We start from the raw sequence: 22,975 nt of genomic DNA, 5'->3' as shown, positions 1-22,975 counted from the left end.
CCCTGCAATTTGGCACCTTTTTCTCAGTTTCCTGTTCTAGCCGGACACAAGACGAAAGCTGCTCTCAGCGGCCCTGGGCCTGAGATGAGGGCAGGGCGTTAAGGGTGCTGTTGAGCACGCACCGTGCGCCAGGCCCTGGGCTTGGTGTTTCCATGGGTGGCCTCACTCAGTCTTTACAACCACCACGTGAGCTGAAGGTGGGGTAACCGTCTCCATTTCTTCAGGTCCAAGAGGAACTTGGCCACGGCTACTGCCCAGGTCCCCCTGGACTGAGATGGTTCTGCCAGTGTGGGGGTTAGCAGGCCTCTCAGGTCTCTGTCCATCCTCCCACTTGCCCTTCTGCTTTGATCTGGGCAGGGCCTTCCAGTCAGTACTTCATCTCCACACCACCCCACTTCTGGGTGGACCCAAGGGTGCTGGGAGCGGCCAGGGGCTTGTAACCTCAGCTCAGAGGCAGGCCCATGAGGGGAGGGGAGCTGTGGGAAAGGTGGTGTGTGCATGTGTGTGCGTGTTTTGTTTGCACAGGTCACAGTAAGCGGCTGCTTCTTGCCAGCCATGTGGTCGTATGCTTTTTCAGTGCTTCTGGGAAGGCCCTGATGCTATTTCTTACTCGTGGAGGGTGGTGTGGCTTCGTCTCAGCCTATAGCAAAGAGAAACCTTGCTGCCACAGTCCGGGCCTTGTGGGTTCTCTGTGGGCTGAGCACAGCATACCCCACTTGTCCTGGGACACCTCAGACAGGCCTAGACCGAAATGGGGGCGAGCAGCGGGAAGCCTGGGGTCAGACTGGCCCCGCCCAGGTCCTGCTCCATTCCTCTGGCCATCCCCGGTGACCGCGGCACTGCCGTTGCCTGCTTTCCTGTGCCCGGTGCGGCAGCAGGGGCTTTTCATTTTCAGCAGTGCCGTCTGGTCCTTCCAAGAGTCCTGTGGGGTAGGTACTCTCATCACCATTTTTAGATGAAGAAACTGAGGTACAGAGAGTGTAAGCAACCTGCCAAGGCCGCAAGGCAAGTGGGGAGGCAGGGATTCGAGTCCTGGCACCTGGCCCCAGAGGCTGTGCTCTTGTAGAGCTCGAGGTGTGAATTTAGGTTTTTACTCCTTTGCAGGGCATACGCTGACTGCCTGGCCTGCTCTGACCTCCGCCAGGTATAGCCGTCCCTCCCTCACAGGTGGCTGTCTTGGCCATTTCTGAGGGCTCTCTGCAGCAGGTCCGCTGTCTCCCAGAACACGTGGTTGGACCACAGGAATGAAGAGATACCCAGAAGGGGACAAAAGAGCCCAGCTCTGGGAGCTGGCGAGACCTGGGCAGTGACTAGGTTGCCCAAGCCTCTGCTCTGCAGACTCGGGAACGGAGGCTGGAGATGAGGAGCTTGGCAGGGGTGCGGTTAGCTGTGAAGCAGGAGTCTGTTCTCTGGTCCAGTGCTTGCTCTTTTCCACCCACCTGCTGCTCTGGTTTGATTTCAGAGCCGGGGCCAGGATGGATGGTGAGGAAGAGGCAGACGGAAACCCAGCCAGGATCCCTTTTCCCCTCCATTGCCTCTGCCCTTCCGACCCAGCAGTCATGCACATTTTCAACTTTGCTCCCATCCTTCACCTTCCCACCATTTAAAAATAAATTAGGAGTCAAGGGGAGGAGCAAGCTGTTGACTTGAATGTGTAAATTAGCCTCTCTTTGCAGAAAGCTGGGTGTCAGGGTAAATCCATTCCTACAAAATCACGTATCTTTTCCTGCGTGAGAAGTTGCTGAATAAATGAATGTTCTTCATATATTATTATGGCCTGACACAGGGCAAGGACAGGGTGGCCCGCTGTGATTAATGAGCAGGTCTTGGCTAAGAAGCTGCAGGTGGGACTCCTTACCAAGGGCCCTGGGCCCTGGGACCTGAGCCCGGGCGGGGCTGAGCCCCAAGTCCCGGGCAGTTCCAGCCAGCCCTTGCTCATGAGAGACCTGTGGCTGTCTTCCTCCTCTTAACCCTTGTACCTGTCCCTCAGGGCAGCCTCCCTCCTCTTGCCTCTGTGCACTCTCTGTCCTCTCCTCTGGGGAGGGACTTGAATGTCTGTGGCGGAGGTTCCACTGAGGACCCTTTGTTCTGGGGGGAATAGAAGACCTCACTGAGGACACCCTGCAGGAAGACACCATGAGACCCTAACCCCTGTGTGGCATTATTAGAGCAAAAGCACCTTCACCTGGTCTTCACGGGATCCCCACTGACTGATGAGGAAACTGAGACACAAAGATGGGAAGTGACTGGGCCTGTGGGGCCCAGGATCTGCCCAGGAGGTGTCCTGTCCCCACCTCACTTTTGGTCTGGCTGACTGGATCTTTCTCCCTTTGAGTCAACCCCCATGCACCCCTTCCCAGCCTGGGAGAGCGGGGCTGGAATCCAAGCCTCAGAAGGAGTCCCACTGTCTCATAAGAGTGGTTCATGTCCCTTCTTGTTCTGGGAGCTCAAGCCTCCTGTCCTGTCAGATCAGAGTTAGAGGCTCTAGTAGCACCGCCCAGGAAGACCCTTGTCAGAGAAACAGTCTCAAACATCAGACCAAGATGATTCCTGGGAATCAGGGGAGACCTCCTGGAGGAGGTGACCCGGAGACAGGGACACTGTGGTGGGGCGGGGATAGAAACAGGGTGGCTTATTTAAGAAGGGAGGTAGCAGGGCCCTGAGCATCAGACATTGCCTAAGGATGGTGGGACTCCTCCCCAGGCTCGGGTTCCCACCCCACCCGCACCCAGGTTGTAGGGGCTCTGGTAGGGTTGGGGGACAGGCCCAGCAGAAGAGGGGGTCATTCCCCACAGCTGGTCTGCATGGTATCCCCGAGGGCTGCATGCGTGTGTGTGCACAGGAGTGTGCACAGGAGTGTGCGAGGGCCGTGGAGTGCTGGGTGAGCCGCACAAATGGAGGAGTCCACTCTCCTGGGGAGGATGTGTAGGTTGGAATAGAGAGTGCAGGGTCATGGCCTTAAAGTGGCAATTTACAGCTGTCTTTCAACTTAGTGTGTTGACATAGTGTTCTTAAGAAGAAGGAGAAAATGTATAGAAGGTGTAGGGGAAAGCTGGATGGTTAGGTGCCCAGATGGAGGGAAACAGTCACCAGCCAAGGCCGCCACCCTGGTGTGGCATTCCCTTCATGGTGTTTGTGTGTGTGTTTGTGGATGTGTGGTCGCCACTGCACAACTCTGTATGCGTGCGCGTCACTTGGGATTCTGTGTGCTTGTGCATGTGAAAATGCACGTGTGACTGTGTTGTTGTGTTAGTGCTGTGTGTGTGACCGTTTCTGTGAGTCTGGGCCTTGTGTTCGTCGTGGGCCTTGGCCCTTCTTCGTGTACACAGACTTGCATGGTCCTTGTCGTTGAGTCTCTGCCTACCCAGCTCTGGCCCGGAACCCTCGGGCCAGCCTTTGCCCAGCCACACTGCGGAAACAGGGTGTGGAGGAGACTTGGTCCTAAGCCTTGGAGGAGCCCCCAGTCCCACCCAGCAGACAGGGTGAGGCACTCGGCAGCTGTAGAGTTAAACCACATGGGAATAATCAGAGAAGGCTTCCTGGAGGAGACAGGGCTGGCAGGCCTTGGCACATTGAAAGGGAATTTAGTTTTGCAGAGGGAAGGAAGGAGGGCAGTGTAGGTGGAGGAAGCACCAAGGGTAAATGCTCGGCTTCAGGAAGGGGGCAGCAACGTGGTGGGGGAGACAGGCAGGAAGCCAGCCAGCTAGGCACAGGAGCTTATAAAAAGGTGCCAGAGAGGTAGGCAGCAGCACGCCCGGCACATAGGAGCTGCTCAGTGAATACTTAAGACACGAAACCGGGGGTCCGATTATGGAGTTTTTTATGTGTCCTTGGGGCAGGTGTTCAATGGGAAGAGTAACTCTAGCGTAGTTAATGATAGCAGCGGTATTTGTTGAGCACCTACAGTGTAGGCAGCCCGGTGAACCAAGCATGTTACTGTTTCACATTACCCAAGGGCGTTACTGTTTCACTTTGCAGATAAGGAAGTGGAGGCTCGGGGAGGTAGTGAGCTGCTCACGGTGACGGCACAAATTAATGGTGGTGCTGGGTTTTGATTCCAGGCCGGACTTCAAAGTATTTCTCTCCCTACTTCCGTGCCTCAGTTTCCCCATATGCACTGTGAGGGCCTGGAGAGGTGACCTCTGATTTGGCCACTTTCTGTGGGTTTGAAGAGTTTCTTGCTTTGGATCGAGAGCCTACTGCCCCCAGAGTTCCCTCTTGGCCCTGATTCTGAGCCAAGCATTCAGGAAACCTCCTTCACGGCCAGATCTCTGGTGCCAGGGCCAGGGTGGGACCTGAGCTGGGGTGCACAATAGGGGCAGGCTCAGAGCCCTTTGGAGAATGGGTGTCTCCATGCTCCTGAAGGGGACTGAGTGCCCCAGTATGGTCCGAGGAGAGTCCTGGCCCAGAGGGCAAGTTTGTATGTGTCTGTGGCCTCCGAGTCCCCTTCCCACAGGCTTGGTGGCAGGGGAGAAGTGACGCCTTCATGTGCACAGCCCTGGCCAGATCTGAATGCTTCCCCGCAGACTGCCTGCCTCTAGCTTCATGGCCACTTGGGAGCTAGAGACCACAGGCATTTTTTTTACAGCTGAAGAAACTGTTTCATGGCAGCTTGAGTTTCCCAAGGTGCCCAGTGACTGAGGGCAGATTTGGGGCCAGGTCATCTCTGTGCACCTGGCCTCCCTCTACCTGGTCTTCTAAGAGAGGCCCTGAGAGGGCGGCCCTGACCCCCGATGGGGGAAGCCTGAGGCAGGGTCTGGGGCCAAAGGGGCCCCCTCTCAGGCTCTTTCTGCCCAGAGCCTCTCTCCCAGGACACCCAACAGGTGCCCATGCTGGGGCTGCCACCCTTCAAGTGCCCTAGGACCAGCTGTGCTGTGCTGGGCAGAGCACCGTGTGGGCCTGTCCCGGGGAGGTAGGTGTGCACAGTGAATTAGTTAATGTTGGCAAAGCACTTGGAGATCTCAGGCTGAGAGGTGCCCAGTACATGCAAATCAGAGTGATTATTATTACCCATAATTATGGAGTTTCTGTTGGAGAAATTATGCAGAAGCGAATGGTGGCTGGGCCAGGACGGGGCCTTGCCAAGATCTGCTTCTCAATAGCTGTGGAATTTCTCTTTCTTCCCTCCTTTCCTCCCTTTCCTCCCTCTTTCTCCTCCTCCCTCCCTGCCCCTCCTTTTCCCCCCCAGCTCTGGGCTTGTTACCAGCTTTGCCATAACAAATGCCTTCTCATGGAAAGAAGCCACGTGGCACAGGTGGGAAAAGGAGGTGATTGGGCCGTAGCTTCTCACACCCTGTAAATGAGAAGGAGCCAGGAACTGAGCCTTATTTTGCTCCTCTTTGAAATGGGTCCATAAAGGTTTCTGTGACTGCTCAGGTATGTGGTGAATCATGTGGCAAAAGCTGGGAGGCACTCTGGGATGGGAAATATACCTGGGAGGCTCAGGCACACGCTGTTTACATTAACATGGTCACGTGTGTGGGTGTGTGTGCACACGGGATGTGTCTGTGCCCGCCGTTCCTATCTCCAGCTGACTGTGTTCTCTGTGGCTCTGGGCCCTTGGCCACACTCTCGGTTCCCAGTGACTGAGGCTGAGCCTTCTCTGCCAGCCTGAGCACATGGCCCCAGCCCAGTAGCCCCTAGCAGTGCCCAAACCAGCAATTCAAGCAAATTGTCTCTCAGCTGCACCTTCCTTCCCCGCCCCAGCCTCCAGTCCTCTGTCTCCACAGCTTTGTTCATTTTTTTTGTGCCCACTGGCCCCAGAGAAGGTCACTCCTAGCTTCAGCACTATGAACAGCGGCTAGCTTCCCCTTGGGTGACTGTCTCCTCCTAGATGAACACAGGCTCAGAGGTCATTCTGACTCGAGCCCTGTGTTGTCAGATGGGGACACCACGGCCACGAGAATGCCAGGGACATCCAGAGTACACACACACGTAGCTTTGGAGCCGACTACAACCCTGGTCTTCCCAGGCTTGGGTGCTCCCCACTGCAACACATGGAGGCTTTTAGAAGGACTTTCTAATGCTCAGTCAACACTTATCAAGCACCTACTGTGTGCCTGTCTTTATATTAAGCTCAGTGATGGAGGAGTGATGGAGGCAGCAGATTTCTGTTCTCTCCACAACAGAGCTTGGCATGGCAGTCACAACAGAAGTGTATGCTTGGTTTTGTGGGGCCTGTGACAAGTGTTCCAGAGACATGAGGCAGAGCAGGTCCCTGCAGGATGGAACAGTGAGGAAGGCCCCTTGAAAGAGGCAGCATGAAGCCAGGAAAGGCAGCAAGACAGGGAAAGCGCACGGTCACTGAAGAACAGGCTCACATGAGGCCATTTGTGTGTGTGGAGCGGCGGCAAGAAGCCCATCCAGTGGGCTAAGGGTAGCTGATGGGTTTGGGAAGGTCTCAGCAGTTACCTGGTATGGTAGGGGCCGGTCTCTGGGAAGGTCACACGGGAGGTTGCTGTCACCTTGGACAGGGCAGGGTTTCCACTCAGCTCTGCAGTGCTGCAGTCTGGCCTGCTGCAGGCTCCCACTCCCCGGCTCCCTGGCCCTCCCTGCTTCGCCTGGGGTTGGCTGATTTCATATGGAATTGACAATAGGTGTGGGTTGTCTCTGGATCTTTTGTGCCATGCAACCTGGCTCCTTTCTCTCCCCTGCATTTGTCATAGAGATGGGACAGACCCCTAAAGCCCGGCGGAGAGCTGGGCCAGGGCAGGCCTCTTGCTGCCCACTGATTTGCACTGCTTTTGGCAGCTGCCCGAGCTGGTGCTGAATACCATGGGGATCTTTTGGGCTTCAGATAATGAAGTCATGTCCTTGCTGAGGAAAGGAGGGAGTCTCTGCTAATTAGCTGCCAACCTTGAGGACAAAAAACTTTCCTGATGGGCTCCCAGGGCTGGCTGAGTGTGGGAGCTGTGCAGGGAGCCAGTGAGGTAGGCAGCTCCCCTTGGAGGCTGCAGTGGGAGTCTGGGCAGGCAGGGTCTCCAGAAGAACCCTTCCAGGAACAGAGTCCACAGCCCTGCGCCCTGCAGCAGAGCCTTCGTGGCTCAGGGGAAGCATGGGGCAGGGAAAGGCCCCGGATAAGATAGATTTGGGTTCTTTCCCCAGCTCTGCCACTTGCAGACCTTGTGACTTTGGGCAAGTTTCTGCCGACCTCTCTGGACCGCATGCCCTGAAGAACGAGGCATAGTCCCCTCTGGTGTGCGAGAGAGCAGCTGTTCAGTTTGAGTGACAACGGAGTAGAGTCCTTTTTGCCCAACAGGGACTTAGGAAATGTCGGTGGCCTTGAGGTTTCCCACTTGGGGTCGTGCCTTCACCTTGTTGTTGTCTCAGACCTTGCTCATCTTGGGTACATGTACCCTACCTCCTAGCCACATGACCCCTTAGAAGGATAGAGTTTTCTTGTCCTACTTCTCTCAGGGTCCCAGAGGCAGTGGGGCCAGTTGAACGGCTGGAGTCAAAGGCTAAAGTTTTGAGCCCCTTTTCTTATAGTCCAGGTTCCGGCGCTACGGTCTTCCCAAGGCCCCATGAGAAAGGGCTGAAGGTCAGGCCGAGTGGGCAGAGGGGAGGGATCTGAGGTGGAGAGGTGCAAAGCTCTGCCCCCTCCTCCAGGGATCAGCTGGAGCTATTCCTTTGCTATGTGGCCCCACATAGACTTTCACTGTGCTCCTCTCAGGCATCCCCCAACCCCATTATTACAGGGCTTATAATTCTTCCCATTACTATGAGGCTTCTTCTAAGTTCCATCATAATCCATGACTCACTGACTCTGCAGGTGAGGTGGATGGTGGCAACAGCAGTCGTCCCATTAATGGTAATCGTAAAGCAGCTGACTGTCACGAACACTTGCCGTGTGCAGACACACCTCAAAATTCTCTTCATGCATTCACTCCTGTGCTGTACGTAGACAGGGTTAAGTATATCTTAACCCACTTTACACAGAAGGATGTTGAGGCCTGAGGGGAGAAGGGGCGTCTCACGGGCAAGCCCAGCGCCCACCAGCCCAGGTCAGTGCAGGCTGACCATCATGAACGCCATGGCCACTCTGCGCCCTGCCTCTTCCCCTGCATATAGGGGGGTGGTAGGTTGTGCTCGGGCCTTTGAGAAGCTCGCAGTTCGAAGACTTTCCCTGACATACATCTTCCACGTGTCCCTCCCCCACCTGCTCGCCTCTTGGTCTGACAAGTGGTATCACCTGGCCTAATCTCTGTCCCTGGCCTTTTTTTTTTCTGGACTGGGCTCTACTAGGGGAGAGGCTCAAGGCACATTGGCTGAAGAATTGCTCACATTTACCCAGCCCTGGCATGTAGTAGGTGTCCAACCGATACTTGTTTAATGGAGAAATGAGCATCATTGAATGGATTGGAAGACCACGCATGTTAAGCACTTGGCACTGAACAAATATTTATTGAAAAAAATATTCTCTGGATGGCATAAAGGAGGTGATGGTGTCAAATGCCTCAGGCTCAGCACATGGGAATAGCAGCAGCAGCAGGTTCTGTTCTTCTGGGAAGGGCTGGGTGCACAGACTGGAAGCCGGGCTGGTGACTCAGGGGAGAGCCGGGAGAGGGGCAGGCACTGGAACTCCAAGCAAGAGGTGACAGCGGGGAGGAGGCGGGTTAGCAGCTGGGGCCCTGCCACCCACTCTGTGTGGAGCTGAGGATGGGAACACGTGCACGTGTGTGCACGCGTGGGCGGCTGTGTATATGTAAAACAAATAAGTGGAAAATGAATTTAATTATAAGGTACTTTTAATAGCTATTTATATTTAATCCTGCTAATTCTCTCTCTTGAGTCGCCAAACTGTAATTCTATTCTCCTCACTCATTTGCTAGTGAGAGTGGAGAGAGGGGAGGCAGAGACAGCCCCGTAGGAAGCACAAACCACCTCCCACCTTGAGGTCGGCCTAAGCCAACTGCTGACCTTAAGAGCAGCGAGGAAGGCATCAAGGCAAGGCTATCCCAGGGGGGTTGGAGAAACTACCCCGGCTCTGTTTCCAGGGCAGTTCATCTGTTGGTGGGTTACTCAGTGCCTGGGGGCAGCTCAGCCTCAGAGTCAGGCAGACACAGGTCCAAATGCAAGCTGAGCCAGTGTCTTAACCTCAGAGAGGTTCACTTTCTCTGTGAAGTAGACACAGTAAAAGCCTCCCAGGGTTTTGGGGAGGATTAAATTAGAGAGAGTGGGCCTGTCCATAGCTGGTGCTTACTAAATGCCCATTCCTCCCCTATGGCCCCCAAGCTGGCTACGTATGGATGCTCCCAAACAGCTCTCCGCTTATTGGCAGAGAGAATGTGATTGACTAAGTCAGTAGCAAATAGGTGGCTGGAGTCCTGCCCCTTTTTTTCAGAGGACTGCTTGATGATGGCAGGGGACCTGGGGTGTGTGGTGGGTTCACGGTAGTCTTGTAGCAGGACCCTGGAGGTGCTGGAACAGCCTCCACCTGGGCAGCAACCAGGAGACCTATGCAGTGACTGCGGGAGGGTTGAAGAGGAACCATTCTGCATAGGAGCATCATAAATGGTAGCTTTGGAGGAGCAAGGTCAGGAGTTAGAGATCTGCTCCAGACTCCACTGTGCTGTGAAGACTCTGGGCAAGCCGGCAGCCCTTTGCTGTTTTCTCATCTGGGCCTTGAGGCCAGAGCGTGGAAGGCTGAGTGAGAGTGATGAGGAAGCGAGCTGGCTGCAGGGTGGTGCTCTCTGGGGCCCTGCCCAAGGGGTGGCCTTGTGTCTGTTTTCTGGCAGTGCTTCTTGTGGTCAGGCTGAATGCAGGAGCCTCGGAGTACTCCTAGAGAGGGCAGGCAGGTTACACTGTGGCCAGACCTTGCTCCAGCACCCTCGGGGGCCGTGTTCTGGAGCATGGCCTTTCTCCACCCACTGCTTCTGCGCTCTCCTGGTTCTGCTTGCTGGGCCTGAGCCCTCCTCTGTGGCCAAAGCCACAGGAGGGCTTTGGCTCTCTGCAGGCAGTCAAGGTGGGTGGCTGCACCCGGAGGCAGAGGGGGCTGCCCTGAGGGCAGCTCCTGAGCAGGGCTCTGCTGGATTTCTTCCAGACCTTCTCTCATCACTTCTGCAGTGATGTTGCAAGGGCGACGTTACTCTCACCATTTGACTCATGAGGAAACTGAGACCCAGAGTGGTTAGGAGACATGATTAGAATTTGGGGCATCTGATTCCAAAGGGATAGGAGTATATCCAGAGGGTGGGGTTGTGTCAAAGTCCTGACTCATGAGGAAAGCTCAGAGTGCCTGGTCTGAGGAGGGTTTCTGAGTCCTGGTTTTCATATCCCCAAGGCCTAGGAAACCTCTGCCCTGAGACCTTGCAGGGCTGATGGTAGTGGCCAGCCTTTCATCCTGCCAGAGCGAGGCTTGCGGAAGCAGCTGCAGCCCCTAATTGGCTGTGTAGAAGGAGAGAGCGTGGCTCTTGGCCCAGCTGTACTTGGGTTCAAATCCTGCCTCTGCATCCCATTGTCTGAGTGATCGCTGGCCAGCCACTTGGCCCCTGAGCCTCAGCATCGCTAGCGACATCTGGCACATAGTAGGTGCTCAGAGTTATCTATTCCCGCCCTCCCCCTCACTTTCTCTGCTGACGTGTGCAAGTGGGTAATGACTGGAGGTAGATTTCTCTCTGAGGATATTTTTACTTTATTAAGAGACTTTAATACATCTGAACCCCAAAGGGTCAATGTTTCCCTTTAACGGTGACATGTCTGGTATGATGGCTGGGGTGGGGGCTTGCCTGGCTCCTGCGTTGTGTGCAGCCTCGTTCTCTGGCCCTTCTCCCAGCCCGCTCTGCCAAGGCTCCCTGTGCTCTGTTCACAAACAGGCCAGCATCTCATTCATTTGATTGAGGGATTTGTTTTGAGCATGCTCACTCATCAGCTTGGTAAAAGCCAGGCCTGGAAAACCGGCAGGAGTTCTGACCCAGGCAGGGCCAGCCTGATCACTCTTTCAGGGAGTGAGGGGTCACTGGACAGAGAGTAATTAAGAGGGATCTAGGACTGGTACTAGGACTCAGCAGAACTTGAAGGCAGGGAGGGTTTGGAGAGGTCCCTGGAGAGTGTGCAGCCTGAGGGAGAGGCCGCTTGGGTGGAGACTAGAGGCCTGGGTTCCAGGTTTTACAGTTGGCTCCCTCTGTGTGCTTGGGTAAGTTTTGCTGGGCCTCAGTTTTCCCATCTGTGCAATGGGAGTTTTGCTTCGGAAGAGCTAATCTCTGGACCTCTCTGCATCCTCCTTCCCTGACCCTAAGAAAGTTTGGGTAAGGGGCTGAACCTGAGGGGGATGTGCTGGGCCTGGAGCACAAGGAGCTGGAGAGGGGCTGGGGGGGCAGGTGTGTGCTGTCGTCGTGGTGGCTGGCACATTCATTAAGCATCTCTGAGATGGACCCAGCGCCCCCTCCCCACCAGCCCCGCCAAGTTTACCTGGCCCATGGGCCTCAGGATTTATTTCTTCCTGAAAGGTGTTACCCATTATGCTAGGTTTGTTGCCAGCAGACACACCAGGCTCTTGCCTGAGCCTCCTGCAGGGTAGGACGCCTTGTTATCCTCCAGGCAGGGCTCCCCTTCACCAGCCGTACTTGTGCGCCTGACTGTCCTTTATCCATGTGGCACAGGGCAGTTCTGCCTTCCAGTCCTCAGTCAGTCCTGAACCAGGCTGCAGGTTCAGAGTACTCTGAGGGGTGCTGGGCAGTAGGGGCTGGCTCCTTGGAAGAGATAGATAGCAGTACTGGTTCTGGACCTGAGAAAAATAGCTGGGCAGGAGTTGGACAGGCAGAGAGAAGAGAAGGTCCTTTCAGTACTGGGGTTGCGGGAGGGATGTGAGGCCACAGAACCAAGTGGAGGAGGCTGCTCACTCACACCCACATTTCTTATGTCTAAGCAGTGCTCGTTGACCAAGTGATGGGTCCTGTCCTGTTGGTATAGTCCTGTTCTTTCAGGCTCAGATGTTCTACGTCCTTCTCAGGTTGCTCAGGAACCATACGGTGACCCCAGATTGGTCTCCATGCACACAGTACCCCCACATTCATCCCGTTAGAGGTGTGTAGTATATGGCAAGTTCCTTCTCCAACCAGCTGAGTGACCTTGAACAAGACACTTTGTCTTTGGAGCCTTAATCCTGAGAGGGATTGGCAAGTTTCACTGCAGAGAGGGCATTTGACTTGGCCGCCTCCGGAGAACTCACAGAGCACAGACAGGTGTGGTGGCAGTGAGTCTAGATTGCAGAGGGACGTCTGTGCTGGGGACAGCTTCTTGGCCACCATGTGGCAGTGAAGGGCTCAGGTTCTGGAGCCAGGCTGCTCTGCGGGGAACCCTGGCTGCACTGGTTGGTTACTGGCTGTGTGATCTTGTGCAGTGCACTAAACCTCTCCGTCTCCAAGAAAAGAGGGATACAGATAGTATTTACCTCATGGTGTTGTCGTATTGATTAAGTGAGTTCATACATGTAAAGGTCTAGATCACAGGTGCCAAACACAAGGCCCGAGGGTCGAATCCGGCCCTCCACCTGGTTTTATCCGGCCTGGCACCTTGTCTCTACCTGGTGGCAGTGCCGAGCTCTCGCTTAACTGTTAAGAAGTAGTTACATTTATACAGTCCTAAAATCACATTCGGCCCTTTGAAGGCAACTGCGAGGCTGATGTGGCCCCTGGTGAAATGAGTTTGACACCCCTGTTGTAGATCAATGCTGAGTACATAGTGACTGCTTCATAAAAGTTATCTGCTATTGTTGCTCTTCCTGAGGCTCAGAGACCAGGGGACTTGCCCAGCTTGGGGTGAAGGATCAGGTGCTGGCCAATGCCTGTGTAATTCCAATGCCTGTGTAATTCTCTTTCTTCTCCTTGGGGCATTTCATTGTCCGCCAGAGGAACCTGATACCCAGATACCCCGGAAGGTCCTGGACCAGGTCTGCCCACCACATGTTGTCTTTCTAGCCCCTTTGTTAGTAGGACTTTGTCCGGCTCACTCACTGAGGAAAGTCAGGGCCTGGCATGCAGAGGTGCTAAAGAAATACTTGTTGAATAGCCTGCTGGATAAATGAAGGTGGGACAGCCACCCAGCAGCCCCTGCAGGAGTTCCTTTGACTTCCCAGCCCCTACCTCCCTTCTTGCTCTTCCTTGCAGGAGCAGTCTGTAGCCTGGGGGCTTTTGCTCTGCTTTACTCCCCCCCCCCCCCCCCCCCCCGCAGCCCCCAGTCACAGCAAATCTTCAGCCTCCCTTCATTCCTCTGCTCTTCCCGCTTGCTCTTTAAGATGAGAATAACTTCCAAACTTGATTTCTTTATACCTGTTTTAGTATTGAACTATAATTTGACTGTCTAAAGGTCTTAGAGGAAAGAGATAAAAAATCCGCCCTACTCTGTGCCCAGAGTGTGTTCCATCTTCAGAGGGAACAGGACAAACCCTGCCAACCCTCATTAGATCGGGGATCCCCAGGAAGGGTGTGGGCACAAGCCTGAGGCCAGGAAGCCTGAGCTCTGTGCCCGGCCCCCAGGAATCTGTGCCCCGCCCCCAGGAATCTGTGCCCCGCCCCCAGGAATCTGTGCCCTCTCAGCCCCTCCGCAGCCTCCTCCTTTTACAGAGGAAGTTGTGGCCCCTGGTGCTGTCTGTCCCCTCACCCCTGCCCCTGGGCTACCCAAAGGTCCACTTGCCATACCCTACTGCCCCTGAATGAAGGTGTGCTAGGGATGGATCCGACTTATAGAGGGAAGGAGCCCGGAGAGAAGAAGGGAGTTGTCCAGATCCCTCAGCAAGAAACCCCAGCAGGGGAGGCTGGCAGGGAGGACAGGAGGATGGGGGTTGTTGTTTAGTTAGAGCTTAGCCCCATCCCTCCCTGCCCTTTTAGTCAATGGCTAATCTCTCTACCTGCTTGAGTGGCGGGCAGGGTGTTTTGCCTGTGCTTTCCTACCCACACTTGTGACCTGTGGAAATGAGCTGGTGGGGAAGACAGACCCTGTGTCTGGACCTTCCAGAATCTAAATTGTCACGTGGCCCACACTCGGCCCCAGATTTCTTACACCTGCAGGTTGGCCTGGCCCTTCCCTCGAGTCTCTGAGAGAAGCAAACCAACCCTGTGTCTCCTCACCTCTCTGCTCACCTTCAAGCAGCTTGTCATCTTGGGAATGCGGCTCTCCTGGTGGGGGCCTCCCGGCCTCAGCGCTGATGGGCTGAATGAAGGTTGTGATTTTGCAGATCACTGGCTTTATCACAGTTAGGCCAGAGCGATGCTCTCTGTGGCTTATTCCAAGTTTTGGGTTCCAGTCTGTACAGGGGACACCGATGCCCTTTCAGAGAGCTACTGGGAGACTAGGTGAACTGCATGCCTCCCCCACTCCACCCCTCCCCACCGCAGGTGGTGGCTCAGTTAGGCCTTGTCTGTTGTGACTGACCCCCAGAGGCCTGGGGAGAAGGTTCAATGACAGGCTGGGGCAGCTCTGATTGGGCTGGCCAGGTTTGGGGTGGGGATTGGGAGATGGGGTGTCTTCTCCCTCCTTCAGAGGCTTCACACAGGCCATGGCATCTTCTGTAGCCCAGCCTAAGCTGGGCTTGGGGGCTCAGCAGAAAGGTCCGCTCCCCTGGAGCAGCCCCTCTGTTCAGCGCCTTGGTTTGCCAGTAACTAGCTGAAGACCCCGCTTCTGTGCTTGGATTGGTCCTTGAGCCCCTGTGCACAGAGGGTGGTGTCCAGCAGTTTTCCATCTGCCTCACATTCAAGGCACTGCCCACTGGGTTTGGCCAAAGCCTCCCTCTGCCCCTCCCCTAGCAGACTCTCTTCCCCCCTCTGAGCCTCGATTTCTTCCCATGCCTCTCCTCTGGTTCAGCAGAGGTCCTAAGCAGCCTCTTGTTGAGATGTTCTGGATGAGGCTTCCCTGGTCTGTATGGCGACCAGGGATTTAGCCCTCAGCAGTGGGCAGGGCTGCGTACACGGAGCTTCTTTTATCTCCAACTGTCCATGATGTCACAGAATCCACAGCCTGGGGGCTGTACTGAGGATACTGAAGCAGGAAGCCATTTGCCTGAAGAACCACAAGGTCAGGCCCTGGCAGTGGCGGATCCTGGGGAGAGCGGCTGCCACAGTGCAGTCTTTTGGGCCTGGGGCCTGCCCACCCTGGTAGCCTTGCCCTGTGTCAGGGTTGGGGGCTGCTGGGGCCTGGGCTAAGGACCCCAGGGAGTCTTTTGTAGGCAAGAGCCCTTAGCCTCTGCTGTGTCCTCAACCCAAGGGGCTGGGATGGGGTGGGTCCCCAGGGCCCAAAAGTGGAGGACTAAAAATTTGAGACTGGCTAGGGCAGGTTCCAGAATTTCCCAGCACAATCCCTCAGGACAATGCAGTGTTTGGAGAAGAGGTTGGTTCCTTCAAGGCTCAGGCTTGGGTGGGCTGACCCATGTTCCCAGGAGCCCGCCCAGCCAGGTCAGAAGCCCTGGGGGGCACAGAAGCAAATATGGGGAGGCCCTTCTGGGCGTTGCCCAGGACTTACCCCGTCTGAATGTGTTTCCTGGCCCAGCACCCTCCTCCTTGGAGAACCACTTCAGGTGTCTCCGGCGCCCCTCCAGGCTCCCCATACCAGGGGACCTCCCCTGGCCACATGGTATGGTAGCTACCCGATTCTGGTCTGTGTGCTCTGCTGGGGGGGGGGGGAGCTGGTGGACAGTGACTGCATAAGGGCATGAGGGAGGCAGCTGCCACCTTTGGATAACATCCCTCCTGCCACTGTTGCCTAACTGCATAGCCTAGTGAAAGCAGTTGCTCTCTGTGGGCCTCAGTTTCTCTTTCCCACTCAACTTCTTGGGGGCTGCAGGTTAGAGATCAGTCTAGGTAGGCCTCAGTCTTTGGGTGCCCACCTCCTCAGGCCTTTCCTGAGCCTCAGTCTCTGCTGCCCTGGACCTCCCCACCCCACTCCTTCTCCAAATCCTATTTTACTCAGAGTCCTGACTCACCTCTTTAGGAAGCCCACACTTATGCCTCAGTCCTGAGTCTAAACCTTCTGATGGTGTCTCCAGTTGCTTTCTTTTCCTTGGCTCACACTCCTGGCCCTATGTGGGGCTCCAGCTACACAGAGACTGCTCAGCACGGCCCGTGTGGGGAAGGGGGCCTGTAACATATAGCAGCAGGCCAATGTGGTCTGTGGTAGGGTGGGGAGGAGCACAGTGGTGTGGAAGCCCAGAGAGAGTAGTGCCTTCTGCTCCAGGGCCAATGAGACAAGATTTGTGCTGCACCTTGTAGGGTGAGGCTAGGGGTGAGGGAGTCTTAGGGACAGAGGCCAGGCTAGGAATGGCCTTGAATGCCCGGTGAGGGATCGTGGGGTCTGGCCTCCTTCTGCTAGCAGAGAGCACCAGGAAGAGGCCCCCAGTTGGGTGGCATGATCCTGAGAGGAGACCTTCCCACCATGCCTTGGGCCTTTCACCCATACCTTATGCCTGGTGGTCTCCTGCTTGTTCTCTGATCTCTGTTCCAAGGGCATTTTCTTAGGGAGCTTTCGCTGATTATGCTCTCGGGGCCCCCTGGCCATCATCCCAGTGTGTCCCCCTACAAAGTGATCATGGATACCAACCAGGCTTTAAGGCCACTGAGGTAGGCACCAGAAGGGTTTGGTTGCTCCCTGTGTCTTCAGCTCCCAGCCTGGTTCCTGGAGAAGAGTAGGTGCTCAGTAAGTTGATCGAGTGAGTGCGTGCTGGGGCACAGGGTCCATGAGCACCAGATGGAGGGGCTGCTGGCCTGGGGGAGAGGGGTAAGGGGGAGGCACGGCCCTTCAGGGAGGTGCTCCCAGTTTGGGCCGTGCTCCCTGTGTGTGTCATTCGGCTGCTGTTTAAGAGCTGGAGCAAAAGCCATCTATGGTTCTACCTCGGTGGGCAGGCTGCCTCACTTGCTCTCTTCAGAGAGGCTGTGAGAACAGGCGGACTGAGCCATCTTGTCACCCGGGCTGGCTGGTGACTCTGGGGAGTGGAGGTAGCCACAGGGGCCATGGGAGGCAGGGCGATGGGTAGATCCAGCCCTGACCTCAATGGAATTATTTTTAAAATCTGCAAGAGAAAGGGGCTATTTTTAACCTTTGTTCCATCAAGGCATCCCACGGGAAACAGAAGGGAGAGGAGGCAAATGGGGAGTTGGGACAGGAGCACGAGCAGGGGCAGAGTTTTCCAGGGGAGAGGTTACGGCCTCAGAGCCCCGAGGACAAGTTGTTTGTCCCCAGCCTTTAAACAAATGTTTAAAGCTCCAAACGGCAAGAGGGACAGTGGCGTTCATTATATCGAGTCATCTCCTCCATTTCAGACAAAGATCAATCTTCGGAGTCTTGCAGCTCCAAGGGGGAGGGTAAGAGAAAGAAAATGGGAGGCAAAGAAAAAAATTCCCTGGACCAATGTTTGTGGCTAACATGATTACTTGGCTGCCTGGCAGCAGCGCCAGCTGTCGGCAGGCATCCTGGCCCCCTGCCAGGTGTGCTCAGTTGCCAGCTGCCCCCAAGGCCCTTTCCTGATTGGGACAGGTTGGCAGGTCTGAAAGCCTCAGAGCCCCCTGAGGCGGGGATGCCAGGCTTGGCTTCCCAGGAGGCCTGGTGCCCCGCTGTCTTCCAAAGTACAGGCTGTGCTCCCGCTGGCCTTTTCTCAGCCTTATGCCCACCTCCCTGCCCGTGCTCAGAGGGTCCTGCCCTGCTCTCTGGCTCTCTGACACTTCTTCATAAGGGAGGCAGTTTGTGTTAGGGAACAGGAGCACTTTGAAGCCAGAGAGAGATGGCTCTGCCAGTTTGTCTGTGCATTCTTCATTCATTCATTCATTCATTCATTCATTCATTCACACATTTATTCATGCATGCATTCACTCATTCAACAACTATTTACTGAGCATCTACCATGTGTTGAGCACTGTACACGGTACAGAGGTGGACACAGAGGTGACAAGTTGGACGCAATTCCTCCCTGCCTGGTAGAGTTTATGTTATGATGAGGAGACACATAAGAAAGAAGGACACAAATAAATAAGAAAGATAATGTCATGTGGTGGTGAATACTATGAAAAATGAGGGAGGTTGGGTGCATGGGGGTTTTTGACCTGGGGTGATGAGGGCAGAGGAAGGAGTTCCCACTGAACAGAATGTTAGAAACGTTGGGGAAGAGCATTGCAGGCAGAAGGACAGTGACCCTGGGACTGGTCAGCATGTGGGGGTCGGGGGTTAAAGGTGATTTCTGACCGGTGAGCAAGCTTGAAAAGACTGGACTTGATTCTCCCTGCCATGGAAACCCCTTGCTTATGGTGGGGTAGTGACAGGATCCGAACTGTCCCACTAGCTGGCTGCTGTGGTTTAGTTCGGAGCCAGAAGGGAACAGGGGGCCTGTGAGGCAGGGGGGCTGCTGCTGTAGCATCCAGGTCAGCGCTGACTAGGGAGGAGCCTTGAAGGGGTGCAGGCAGCTGCTGGGTGTGTGGGGCAGTGGTGGGGGAGAACTGTCAGGGTTTGTTGATGGCTTAGATGTGGGATGTGAAAGAGAGGAGTGAAGGCCGAGGGAGACGTGATTTGGGGGCTCAAAATGAAGAGCTCCATTTCAGACAGGCCTGTTAGATGAACAAGTAGAAATAAACGAGAGGCCTCTCGGATACATGCAGCTGGTGCTCAGGAGCGAGCCTGGGCTGGAGAGAAATCTGGGGTCTTGGCTGGGATTTAAAGCTACATGACCAGGAGAGACCAGCCAAGGACTGTGCAGACAGGACAGAAAAGAACCCAGAGAGCCCTGGGGACATGGATGTTTGAAGGGGGCATGGAAGGGCAACCAGGGGTGTGGCATGGTAGGAGCCGAGAGATAAAGGGCATGTCAGAGAATGGCCACGGAGTTGGCAACATAGGGGGTTCTGGGAACCTTGATAAAAGCTGTACAGTGGAGCAGTGGGAATGGTAGCCCGACTGGAGAGAGAGCAGGAAGAGCATGGGGGATGGAGGAATGTCCCTCCCTCCCTCCCTGCATCCCTCTCTCCCTCCCTGCAGCCCTCTCTCCCTCCACAATATTGAGGCATATTGACATGCTTTTTTGCAGCTGTGTGAACTTGGACAAATAGCTTAACCTTTCTCAGCCTCAGTTCCACAACTGCGAAATGGATTTACTGAGCACACAGTTGGTGCTCAGCAAATGGGAATTGTTCTTCAGTAGGTGTTCCTGTAGGGGAATGGGGGCTGCCAGGCATGTGTCTGCACAGACGCTGTTGGAGGGCAATTTGCTAATCAGCATCAAAATTTAAAATGTGTGCACCCTTTACAAATACTTGCACACATGCATAAAGAGGTGGGATATTTCAGCAATGTTTGAAATAAAAATTGGAGACCCCTAAACATAGCCTTCAGGGGTCTGGTGCAATAGGGTCAGGGCACGCCCTATGTGGAGTCCCTCAGGGTGGCGTGTTGCTGGTGCACGGGCTCCGGAGTCCCACGGCCCAGCTGCTCCCGGTCTGGGGCTCTGGAGCAGGTTACTGACCACCCCTCTGCACTTCAATTTTCTCATCTGCAAAACTGGATGAACCACAGCATCCATGCTAGGAGCTTGTAGTGCAAATTCACTGGAATAATACATAAAGTGCTCAGCCCGGATCTGGCACAGAGTGAGTGCTCAGTGAGTAGTACAGTGACCGTTGCTGTCTTTGTGCGCAGACGGGGAAAGTTCTCCAAAGTCTCTTGCTGAGTGAAGAATGCAGTTACGCTCCAGCACAGAGGCTATGCTCCCTTGTGTATAACCTCATTTGTATTTATATGTACACACGTGCGTACTTTTCTACGTGTGTGCACATACACGGTGGAAGTTTCACACCAAAGGGGCAGTGAGGATGGAGATGTAGGGAGTGACTGTTTACCCTCTATAGTAAGCACATCTTATTTGAAGCTCTTAATCGGAGAAAGCGTTCACATTTTAGTTGTATAATAATGAGTTCAATACACCTGTGGCTCTGTCCGTGACTGTGGGTGAGATTTGGTGTCCAGAGTCATGGGGGGCCTCAGCTCACTGCCCACTTGGTGTGGGGAGGTGAAACCCAGGCCCTGACATGTGTTGCAGGAAAAAAAATAATGAGTTCAATAAGTAAAAATGGTAATTTAGGTCTTTACTTCCTCCAGGAAGTCCTCCATGCTTGCACCAGCCCCCAGCCCACTCTCTGTCAGAGCTCTTTAGTGGTTAGAAGCCACATTTTGTGCCATGGCTGCTTTGAGTCAAATGTACATACATACATATGTATTTGTATACTCTCCTCAGGTTATCCTATGAACTTCTTGAGGGTGGGCTATGCACTTTGCAGGCTGGACACATCTAGGCCAACAGTTTTCAAAGTGTGGTCCTCCTGTCAGCATCAGCATCACCTAGGAGTCTATTGGAAATTAGGTTCTCAGACCCCAACCTGGACCTGCTACAATAGGATCTCTGAGGCATCTGCAGGTACTAATGGGAAATCAAGACACAGGGAGGGGAAAGGCTGGTCCAGGATTATGGGGAGAGCCCATGAGAAAGCCGAGATGACTCAGGTCGAGGTCCCAGTCGGAGGTGAAGGAGAGGGCCACCACATCTGGTTCTGGAGGGAGGACCTAAGGTTCGTTGCTGTGTGTTGCTGACCAGAGAGCCCACCGGTGTGGGCAGGTGGGGCAGCTGCTGTCCCTGGTGTGCGTGCCCTTCAGGGGCCCCGTGGCGCTGTGGGCCTGCTGTGGGAGCCTCCTGGGCACCTGTCCCTCCTGTGGCCTCTGCCCAGTTTTACAGAAAGTTCATTCTTGACACTGTGGGGTGAGTCTGGCACCCCCGTCCAGGTCTGTGGGTACAGGCTTGGGCGGGGTTGACTGCAGGATGAGTCCCGTGGGCCGTGGGCCTGCAGGCCCCGTATGTCATCTCACTGCTTTCCCACTGTCTGGGTCAATGGGCGGGGTGGGTGCTGGGACTCTACGTGCAGGGCAGGTTCCAGGGGTGCAGTTTTCCTCTGCTCAGTGTTCTCCTTGCCCCCCCTTCTCCTGTTCTATCTTCTGGGCCCCAGTTTTGCTCTCCTCCAGCCATGCTCTGTGTGTGTGTAGGGGATGCTGTTGAGTTGTAGGTGTGCAAGGGGGTGAGACGGTTTGGGGACAGCTTTCTGGAGGACAGAAGGAGGGTAGCTCCTGGCTGTGACAGGCTCAGTGTGCTGGGGGCCCCAGGCTGTCCCAAGCACCAGCCAGGAGTGAGGCTTGGGAACATGGAAGACCCCTCATTAAGCAGGGGGGCATGGCTGTGGGCCACTTAGTGAAATGGTCTGCCTGTGTGGGTATAGTTGAGGCTGCAGGTGCTTTGGGTGGTGGGCTCCAGCCTCCTCGGGGGCCTGGTTGTGCACTGTGATGACTAAGTACTTTGGGGACATGATTTCTGGGTCGGAGAACACAGTTTGATAAGGGCTGGCAGGGAGAGGCACCAGCAGGTCTTAGGAGCAGACGCTTTTGCATCCCCCTATGTCTCCTCTGACTTCAGTTCCAAGGCAGCTTTGCTGAGTGGATGATTTCTGGGAGGGCTTCTGCCCTTAATTTGGTGTTAGGGGGCTCAAGTGTGTTTGCTGAGTCAGCCTGCTCCATTCACAGGAGTAAGCACAGGGATGCGACCTGGGGGAGACGGAAGTCCCCCCAAGCCTTTCATAGCAGCAGTTGGTGAGAAGGTGAGGGCGGGGCTACCCCTTCCACCCTCACATTGCAGGTCAGGGAGTACCTGAGCTGGAGTTCCGTCTTCCCCCGTCTGTGCAACCCACTCCCCTGCATCTCCTCCTCTGTAAAAGGGGCTCCTTAGAGCGCATCCTTCAGGCTGTTGGGTTGTGTGGGGAAAGCCCAGTGTGGACCTTGGCACACAGTTGGTGCTCAGTGAATGTTAAAACGCACATCGGTTATTTTGCAGCATGGACTGAGATCTGCATGTGCCTGCAGAGCCCCGGGCCAGGTGTGGGGTGGGACTGGTCACTGGGAAATGTCTGCAGGACTCTCAGGAGCAGAGGGACACAGTCCTCATCAGCTTGGATGGCCGCTGCACAGGCCAGCACAGCCTGCCTGCCATTCTAGCCAGGAGAAACTATGCCCAGTAGACCCAATCCAGGCAGACTGCCTAGAGGAAGAGTGTTAATAATTTTTAACCTGCTGTGGTTGGTCATCTCTTAAGTGTACAAGAAACCTTTTATTACAGGTTAACTAGCTCATTAATTTTAACAACAGCAACCAATGAAAGGGAGCGGTTTGTTTCCTTCCTAGCAGTAGTAGGGGTGGACACTGGTGGCTGAGGCATGGTTCAGCCCAGTTCCCCACTCCAGGTTCCACAGCCTACCCATCACTCCCCCTTATACTGCACACTGCTCCCCAGTTTGGGGCCACCCATGGGGAGGGACAGAGTTGGAGACCATGCCCGTGGTCACCATGTCCTCTAGGAGGACCCCAGGAGCTGGGGTTTGCCCTCCAAGGAGCCACAGCATGTGGAGTGGGAGCTGGAGGCTGCATCAAGTCAGTGGGGACGCCCCTCTGGACCAGGCCACAGGGCTGCAAGAGGGGGCCACTGGGCCAGTCTGCCAGGTTCCCTCTTTGGGACACATATATCTCTCTGGACATGACTCTTTTCCCTCTCTTCCTCTCTGCACACGGACGGCTCAGAGTGTATCCCCTTACAGAAGCTACCCCGCAGTAACTGTCCTTAGTTGCCCTCCCCAGCCGGTTACCATCCTTTGGTTGACCAAGTAGGACCCAGGCCTGTTTTGTTCAGTGAGTAAAACCTCCAGGTGCTGTCCCATACCCTGCGGGGCTGGGAAGTGTGGGGTGTCCGCTGTGCTCCAGGAGGAGTACAGGCAGGAGGACTGGCAGACAACTCAGAGAGCCCACAGATGCAGAGAGCCCTTAGCTGCATGGATGCTGTTTCTGGGCAGAGCTGGGAAGGGGCAAATTAAAATCCACGAGGCCGTAGCAGACTGAAAGGCTGTCACCCAGCACACGTGCATGCAGCATCTGACGTGGTCAATTATTTATGACTTGTAGGACAAAGATGTCATCTCTG

At 55.0% G+C, this 22,975-nt stretch overlaps 1 protein-coding gene and 1 non-coding gene across 2 annotated transcripts in view; both read left to right on the top strand.

The window, feature by feature from the left end:
• Positions 1-22,975, top strand: part of LINGO1 (leucine rich repeat and Ig domain containing 1) — a 181,887-nt gene that overhangs the window by 37,777 nt on the left and 121,135 nt on the right. The gene's annotated exons all lie outside the window — the stretch shown is intronic.
• Positions 19,876-19,998, top strand: LOC119038753 (small nucleolar RNA ACA64). Its single transcript, XR_005080471.2, has one exon. It is a non-coding gene; the product is annotated as a small nucleolar RNA ACA64 (small nucleolar RNA).

Source organism: Artibeus jamaicensis, unplaced genomic scaffold (genome assembly GCF_021234435.1).
Source record: "Artibeus jamaicensis isolate MK-2021 breed Jamaican fruit bat unplaced genomic scaffold, CSHL_Jam_final scaffold_286, whole genome shotgun sequence".
NCBI classification, from domain to species: Eukaryota; Metazoa; Chordata; class Mammalia; order Chiroptera; family Phyllostomidae; genus Artibeus; species Artibeus jamaicensis.
The sequence above is the reverse complement of the archived record's forward strand: the minus strand, read 5'-3'. Positions and strand labels throughout refer to the sequence as shown.